The sequence below is a fragment of the Primulina huaijiensis genome, chromosome 12, assembly GCF_012295235.1.
Source record: "Primulina huaijiensis isolate GDHJ02 chromosome 12, ASM1229523v2, whole genome shotgun sequence".
In the NCBI taxonomy this organism is placed as follows: domain Eukaryota; kingdom Viridiplantae; phylum Streptophyta; class Magnoliopsida; order Lamiales; family Gesneriaceae; genus Primulina; species Primulina huaijiensis.
The window spans coordinates 16,876,608-16,885,851 of record NC_133317.1 but is presented as its reverse complement, the minus strand read 5'-3'; positions in this window follow the sequence as shown (position 1 = coordinate 16,885,851).

Here is a 9,244-nt window from a genome sequence, read left to right as displayed (position 1 = left end):
TTGATAGGTAGAAAGTGCGCTGATTTAGTAAGACGATCAACTATCACCCATATAGCATTAAATCCCTTAACTGTCTTTGGCAATCCCACAACGAAGTCCATGGTGACATTTTCCCATTTCCACTCGGGAATAGGGAGTGGCTTCAATTTACCTGCTGGTCTTTGATGCTCTGCTTTAACTTGTTGAAAAGTCAAACACTCGGATACAAATCTCAGAATGTCCCTCTTCATGCCTGGCCACCAATATAACTGCTGCAGATCTCTATACATTTTCGTGCTGCCCGGATGAATGGAATATGGCGTGTCATGAGCTTCCTTCATAATAAGGTATCTCAAAGAATCGTCACTAGGAACCCATAACCGATCTCGATATCGAACTATACCATCCACCTCAGAATATAGCTTCCGGCCCTTGGCTTCATCTCTAGCCCTCCATTTTTGCAACTGCTCATCAGTAGACTGCCCGTCACGGATTTTATCTCGCAAAGTCGACTGTACTGATAATGTGGCAAGATTTTGGGCCTCGCCCCTAGCATACACTGTAAGCTCAAACCGCTGTATCTCGAACTGCAACGGTCTTTGGAGTGATAGATGGGTGATAACTGCTGCTTTTCTACTCAGTGCGTCTGCCACTACATTAGCTTTTCATGGATGGTAGCTAATGTCGCAATCATAATCATTTAATAACTCAAGCCATCTGCGCTGTCTCACATTCAGCTCCTTTTGGGTGAAGAAGTATTTCAAACTTTTATGGTCGATGAATATCTTGCACTTCTCCCCGTAAAGGTAGTGTCTCCAAATCTTTAGTGCAAAGACTACTGCTGCAAGCTCAAGATCATGAGTGGGGTAGTTTTTCTCGTGAATCTTCAATTGTCTCGACGCATAGGCTATAACTCGGTCATTTTGCATCAAAACCGCGCCCAATCCAAGTTTAGATGCGTCGGTATAAAGAACATAATCCCCTTGCCCCGATGGCATAGCTAAGACGGGTGCTGAAATCAAGGATTGCTTCAACTTGTCAAAACTGTCTTGGCACTCTGATCCCCATACAAACTTTGCATTCTTTTTGGTCAAGGATGTCAAAGGTACTGCAATAGAAGAGAATCCCTGAATAAACTTGCGATAATAGCCAGCTAATCCCAAGAAACTGCGAATCTCGGTGACACTCTTCGGTACCGGCCATTCTTTCACTGCCTCGACTTTGCTTGGATCAACTTCAACGCCATTACTAGAAATGATGTGGCCTAAGAATGCCACTCTATCGAGCCAAAACTCGCACTTGCTGAATTTTGCATATAGCTTCCTGTCTTGTAGTACTTGCAGTGCTGTCCTCAAATGACGACTATGCTCCTCTTTGTTCTTCGAATAAATCAATATATCATCAATGAAGACTATAATAAACTGATCCAGATACGGTTGAAATACGCGATTCATGAGATCCATGAAGATCGTTGGTGCATTAGTCAGACCGAATGGCATGACCATAAACTCATAGTGCCCATATCTAGTACGGAATGCTGTCTTGTGCACATCAGACTCTTTCACTTTTAATTGATGGTATCCAGATCGCAGATCAATCTTTGAAAATACCGCGGCTCCTTGCAACTGATCAAATAAATCTTCAATTCTTGGCAGTGGATATTTGTTTTTGATGGTGACCTTGTTAAGTTCCCGATAATCGATGCAAAGACGCATACTACCATCTTTCTTCTTCACAAATAATACCGGTGTGCCTCATGGAGAATAACTAGGGCGAATGAAACCCTTGTCTAGCAATTCTTGGATTTGATCTTTCAATTCTTTCATTTCAGCGGATGCTAGACGATAAGGTGCTTTAGATATAGGAACGGTGCCCGGCATAAGATCAATAGAGAATTCCACTTCACGATCAGGTGGAATACCAGAAACGTCCTCGGGAAAGACGCTAGGAAAATCTCTCACAATGTCAACATCTTCTAATTTCTGACTGATAGATTCCTGTGCAGTAGTGACACAAGCTAAATAAGCTTGGCATCCACGTTTAATAAGCTTCCTCGCACATAGACAAGAGATAATGTGCGGAATTTGCTTGTTTCTCGCCGCCTCGAAGACAAAAGATTTACCACTAGGTGGCCTAATAGATACCGATGGCTGACGAAAATCAATCGAAGCTCCATTTACTGATAGCCAATCCATCCCAAATATAATATCAAATTCGGGCATAGGAAGCACAATAAGATCTGCCCGAACAACATCCCTGAATAAACAAAGCTCCAGATTCTTGACAATCTTGGACGTGAACATTTGATCACCGGATGGAATTGAAACTTTGAATCCCAGACCCATATCTTGAGGAATAATATTCAGTCTTTCGATGAAGGTTTTAGATATGAATGAATGTGTAGCTCCCGAGTCTAAAAGTGCATAGGTTGCTATACCTTGAATGATAATCCTCCCTGCGGTGAAAGATGTCTTTTAAATCTTTTCGTGTTGAAGCTTAAAGATTTATTATCATTAATTTCCCAAAGGTATAAGAAGATTACGCGTTGAACTTAAGAATTTTTGGAAAAATTGCCTTTTAGCCCTTCAATTTTTGAACTTTGCATTTTAGTCCCCAAAATTTTTCGAATCATTGCAATGTAGTCCTTAGATTATTGCGAAAATTCTGATTTAGTCCTTTATGTTTCGAGAATTGCCTTTTGATCTTTAAGATTTCAGAAATTGCACTTAGGTTCCTTAATATTCGAAAATTGTAAATTAGACCTCAAGGTTTCGAAATTGCATAGTTAACCCCTAAATTCGAAATCCCCCTTAATTATGATTTTCTTTAATTTTGGTCCTAAACTTTTTATTTGGAATTGATTCATCCTTCACATAAAATAAGGCATAAAATTCAAATCATTTTCTATGGTTTCTAAAATCATAACTTAAGTCTAACTAAGGTAGATCATGCAACCTAATTTCTTCTAGGTTAAATCTTGTTCCCAATTAAATTTAATAACCAATTTAACATTTCATGCAATAGTAAGCAATATAAAAATGTTAAATGACTAGGTTACCCGTGATGAGTGTAGTGTCTGCCTCTTCCTCAGCTTCCTCGGCATTCATAACATAAGCTCGTGCCGTGGTAGCCGCTTTCCTCTTTGGGCAACCTATAGCTTTGTGACCAGCCTCCTTGCAGTAGAAACATTTAAATGATCCCAACTCGCACTTGCCAAGATGTAGACGGTTGCACTCTTTGCATGGTTGGCTTTGGTAGAGGTGGCTTCTTGACTGGACCTTGGGGCTTTTGAGGCCCTTGCGGTCTAGGGGAACCCGTGTATGGCTTCTTGTTAGGCTGATTATTACTTTGGTGTGGTTGCCTCTTGCGCTCTAGCTCAAAGTCAATGTCCTTTAAGGATTGCTCAGCCTGATATGCATAGGTAACTGCTGTAGCATAGTCCACGGGACGCATCATCATCACCTTATCCCGAATGGTAGGTCGTAGGCCATCCATGAAATGTCTAAGCTTTTCTTCCGCATCCCCAACAATAAGTGGTACAAAGTGGCAGCCCCTATCAAACTTCTTCACAAAATCCGCAACAGATACGTCTCCCTGACGGAGAGTCATAAATTCCCTCTTTATCCGGCCTCTGACATCAGCAGTAAAGTATTTCTCATAAAATTTCGTCTTGAATTGTGCCCAAGTGAGTGTGGCAAGATCAACCCCAAGCTCGGCTCCTTCCCACCATAAAGAAGCGTCGTCCCTAAACAGATAAGTGGTGCACCTCACGCGGTCAGCATCTCCCATGTCTAGATAGCGAAAATGCACCTCAAGTGAACGGATCCAACTCTCAGCAGCAAATGGATCGGTGGTGCCAGAAAATTCCCTCGGCCCTAGCCTCCGGAACTGCTCATAAATGTCATGGTGTGGCCTAGTCGCCTGCTGCTGCTGCTGCATCTGCTGTAACTGTTGTTGTAACTGTTGCTGCTGTAACTGCTGCTGCTGTAACTGTTGCTTGAAGAGACGAGCCATACCCTCTAATACACGAGTAGCAGGATCCCCCGGTGGTGGTGGTGGTGGTACGTTTCCTTGTTGATTCACACTGTTCTCTGCTTGGTTTCCATTAACGAGGGCACGTCTAGGAGGCATTTTATCTGAACGTTTTCCAAATTTCTTAACGTAACCAACATGCGTTTAAATCTAAATTTTCTAATCATGTGACATAGCCTATCCCATTTAACAATTTAAGAATGCACGCATAAATACTCAAGAATCTAATAATCATGTAACGTAAACACCTTATTCATGACATAATGCAGGTAACAACATATAATCATATAAAGCATGTATACTTACAATTTGAGGCTTGACGACTGATCTTTCCGGCGCTGATGGTGGCACAACCTTTTACAGGATCTTTGCTTTGATACCAACTGAAACGTCCTGCCCTTTTTATTTCTTTAAAAGTGCTAGAAATTTTTTTTTCCGACCCCTCACTTAAACTCCATGAAAATATTTTAATAAAATATTTTACCTTTTAAAATAAAACATCAATCCACTAACATTTTAAAAATCAAGTGACATAGTCATAAAACAAAGTCGTCAAATGTTTTACCAAACCTAAAAAGCAATAGTTTGAAAAGTAAAGTCCATACTAAACCTCTCAAAAATCTCTCAAAACCTAAATAAATAATCTTAAAAATCTTTAATCCTAAATCATGAGTCAAAAGTCATAATGCGGAATAATAGAAGCGTTGGTCCTCGGGTTGTATGCTCCATCAGTCCAGTCAGTTCATCCGTCAAGACCTCCCTCAAACTCACCTGCATCCATCACACCTAGTGAGTCTAAAGACTTAACACACCATAATCTTTATAGCAAATAATACGTATAAAACCACATACAACAGTGAAAATACTTTTACGTAAAATAACTTTTCATGACATGCAAACATAAACTTTAGCTTTTTCCTCAACATGACATGGCATAAACCTTTAACATGATCATGAACATTTTCCTTTTCCATTTCCATTTTCTTTGTTGAATTCAGATCGATAATTGTGACTTTTCTGATCATGATCGTGAAGGTCGATGGATCCATCTACATATAACCACAGTACTGGGCGGCGGGGGACACCAGCAACACTCTCACCGATCAACTGGGCCCTGGCCTATCATGATTCGAATAGAAATACGATGATAGGGGCTCCCTCTAGAGCCTTTTCCCATAAATGGGCTTCCTCTGGGGCCTTTTCCCCTCACGATATTCCCATTCTTCCGTTACCACAAAGCCGTTACCACATATTCGCAATGATGGAAACACGATCGTCGGGCTCCCACTAGGACCATAACCCTCACGACGTCGCCAACATTAACGAATTAGTCACAATCACTTCACATCCTTCAACCTTTTTCATTCACATCACTTTAGAAAAATCCTGAATAATATTTACATTTTCCATTTTGAAACCAAGCATGCAATATGTATTTTAGATGTCTTCCTTAAACCATGAAAATCAAATAGACATTTAAAAATCATCATTTAATCATGAACATTTCATAATCAATTAAAAATAATCATAATATCATAAACATAGCATTTAGGGCACTGCCATGACCTTTACCAATTTTTAGGTGTAAAAAGACCGTTTTACCCCTAGACGTAAAATTTTACGTTTTTGACTTTTTCTTGAATTCATTGACTCTAACATGTCCCAAATAAATATTTAAGCCTACATGAATTTTCCCACATTTTTATTTAGCCTAAAACGAGGACTTTTATTTTAATATTTAAATGTGACGTATTAATGCGTTTAAATCCCGAATTAAACCAAACCTTAATATAAAATTCCCAAATTAAAAACTTAGACTTATAATAATTATTTAAGCTTAAACCTAATTTTTCCTAATTTTATAAAGCTTAAAACTAGGCGTTTTCATTAACTCGTTAATTAGCGTTTCGTGTGGCGATTAAATCACGAATAAACCCAAAACTCATTATTTTGATCCCAAATTTTAAACATAACATTTTTAGTATTTATTCTACCCTTCCAAGTCATGAGCCACCCCCGTGGACCCTTGGATCTATTTTTCCTTCTTAAATTTTCGTTTTTGACCCTTCGACGAACACACCGAGCCATCTCCTAATTTACCCGAGCCACGCCCGAGCCACCTTGAGCCAAAACTTACCCAACCCATCTAGGGACCCTACTGTGCAAGCCCAGCCCGTAAAACAAGCCCTAACCCGCTCAAAAGCCTTCTGGAATTTGACCCAAAAATCTGTTGTGTTGTGTGTGTGCTTCCTTGTATGTCTAGGACACATAACCCAACTAGGACTCTTCCAACCAAGCCCCCACCGAGCCCACACGACCCTAACCTTCCCTGGACCACGCCTAGACCCAGCCCAGACCAACCCTTACCCTGGAACCCCAAGCCCGAAGCTCCTGGATCAAAGCACTACCTGCGCCCCCTTTTCCTTCCTGCGTGCGTCAGTGTTTTGCTTCGCATGGACTCTTGCTCAAGCCACCACGAGCCCTGACCCTTCCTACCCCTCTCTGGACCATCCCAAGCCATCACCCAGACCACCTAGCCCAGCCATCAACCGAGCCATTCCCTTGCAAATCTCGGCCAACCCCCATCAATTTACGGGAAGAGTCCTTTACTGCGTGGACTCTTCCCTAGCCTGATGCACGAGTCCTAGCCATGCTAGGACTCTTCCTAGGACCTAGCCCCGTCCCAAACTAGCCCTCCTCAAGACCTGGTCAAGCCCCTAAGCCCCATGCAAAAGAACCGACCCCATGCCCCTTGCAAATACAACAACACCTTCGGCCCCTTTCTGTATTTTTTTTTCGGTGGTTCCAGCTTGTTTTCTCTTCTTTGTGCAGCCTATTGGTGTGATTCTAGACCTTTAAAACTTGTGTAAAACTTGCCCCTTAACATCCTAATTCATGGCAGCCCCTTAAACAATATAAAAACATGATTTTAAAACATGGGATCATGAGTTTTCCTCTTGTTCATGCCACAATTTCGAAAATACTGAAAATAAGTTCATGTTCTTCGAGCATACAATATTTAAAACAATATATGATATGATGGATGAGAAAAGGAGATGTATGGCGTGCCTTTGCGTATTATACGCTCGAATAATCGTTGACGACGAAGAACGGAGGGACGACTTTGGCTTGTTCTTGCTTGCCTTTGAAAATCCTTCAAAGTGCAAATATGTGTGCTGCCGTGTGTGGGGAGGTGAATGAGGGAGAGTTTTTAGAAAAATAAAATAGGTGGCCGATGGTTTGTTGTTTCTAGAATAGGGTTTTGTGATTTTTTTATATTTTAAATACCAATTTGATTACTAACTAGGCCTTAGGCCTAATAAGCCATTAAAATGAGGCCCATTAGTCTAATTAGGATTTAAATAAAATATTAACAAAGTTTTTCCTTAATTAAATATGTGAATTTATTAGCCGGGTTGCCAAAAAGCTCGTATTTTAGTTGAAAAACCAACACCGATAAAATTTACGTTACGGCGTATAAAATCACCTCAAAACCCTTTATTTTCAAAAATACTTAAAAAGCATCGACCATATTTTAAATAATTAAAAATAATTATTTAATAAAAACATTTTACGTTTTTTCAGCCCTCGGTCTCCGTTCCTCGATCGTCGCTTGAATATTCCTTAAAAATACAATTTTATGCATGATGATAATAAAAATCTCATTTAGCGTATAAACAAGTATGTCACATAATTAAATGGCAATTAAAATCAGTCATTTACTTATTTTTCATTATTTCCTAGATTCGCATGCAGTTGGATTACGTTGTCTTTAATTTTGGATCTTACAGCCCTGGCCCTGGTGGTAACTGCCCGGAATCTGAGACCTTGTTTCCTCTCTCATCCAATCGTGGTCCTCACTAACTCCTCACTCGGGAGAATCATGACACATGCCGAAGTATCGGGCGGAATGGTTAAGTGGACAATTGAGCTAGGAGAATATGACATTGAATATAAACCTCGAGTTGCTATAAAAGCACAGGCATTGACAGATTTCTTAATCGAGATGATTCAACCGGGGGAAGAGGAAGTGTGGAGAGTTTTTGTTGATGGAGCTTCGAATTTGTCATGATGTGGAGCCAGAGTGGTCCTGAACGCCCCATCTGGAGAAAAAATCAAATTGGCCCTGAGAATCGATTCTCGGGTCACCAACAATGAAGCCGAGTATGAAGCCGTTTTGGCCGGACTGCAAGCCTCCCGGGAAGTTGGTGCTCCCCGAGTCATTATCTACTCTGATTCTCAACTAGTGCCCAACAAATCAAGGGAACCTATGAAGCCAAAAACGAAAAAAATGCTTAAATATTTGGCACTCATCAAAGCCCTGGCAGCGGCTCTAACCAACTGGAGCATTGAGCAGATCCCTAGAGAAGAGAATGGAGAGGCTGATACCTTGGCCAAACTGGCCGCCTCTATGTCAGACATAAGCACCCGGGAAGTCCTATGTTTTACCCGGATGATGCTCTCCGTTGATGAAATGCCATCTGCTCAAGAAAATTCATGGATGACCTCTTTTATCGAGTATATAGTCCGTGGCATGCTCCCAGAAGATCGGGCTCGGGCTGCAAAAATCAAAACGTAAGCACCCAGGTTCGTCTTTTTAAATGATGTTTTGTACAGGCGATCATATCAGGGCCCACTTCTCAAATGCTCATCAGAAAATGAAGTGGAATATGTTCTCCGAGAGATACATGAAGGTTGTTGCGATGAACATCTCGGTGGAACTGCTCTGACTCGGAAAGCTATATTGGCTGGATTCTGGTGGCCCCAAATGAATTCAGATGCTGCCCAACTTGTTCAGAAATGTAAAGGTTGCCAACACCATTCTAATTTCCATCATCGCCCAGCTGCTAACATGCAACCTATCTCAATATCGTGTCCGTTTGATCAGTGGGGGTTGGACATCGTGGGACCCTTCCCCATAGCCCGGGCACAGAAAAAATTCCTTCTTGTAGCTGTGGATTATTTCTCTAAGTGGGTAGAAGCCGAGCCATTAGCCAAGATTACTGAAGACGAAGTAATGAAATTTCTCTGCAAAAACATTGTCTGCAGATTTGGCAAACCGAGAAGATTAATTTCAGATAACGGAAGACAATTCCAGGGGAAGAGAATTACATCTTGGTGCCAAGAAATGAAGATAATTCAATCTTTCACTTCAGTAGCCTACCCCCAAGCCAATGGCCAGACTGAGGTGACCAATAGAATTATTGTACAAGCATTGATAGCCCGACTTCAT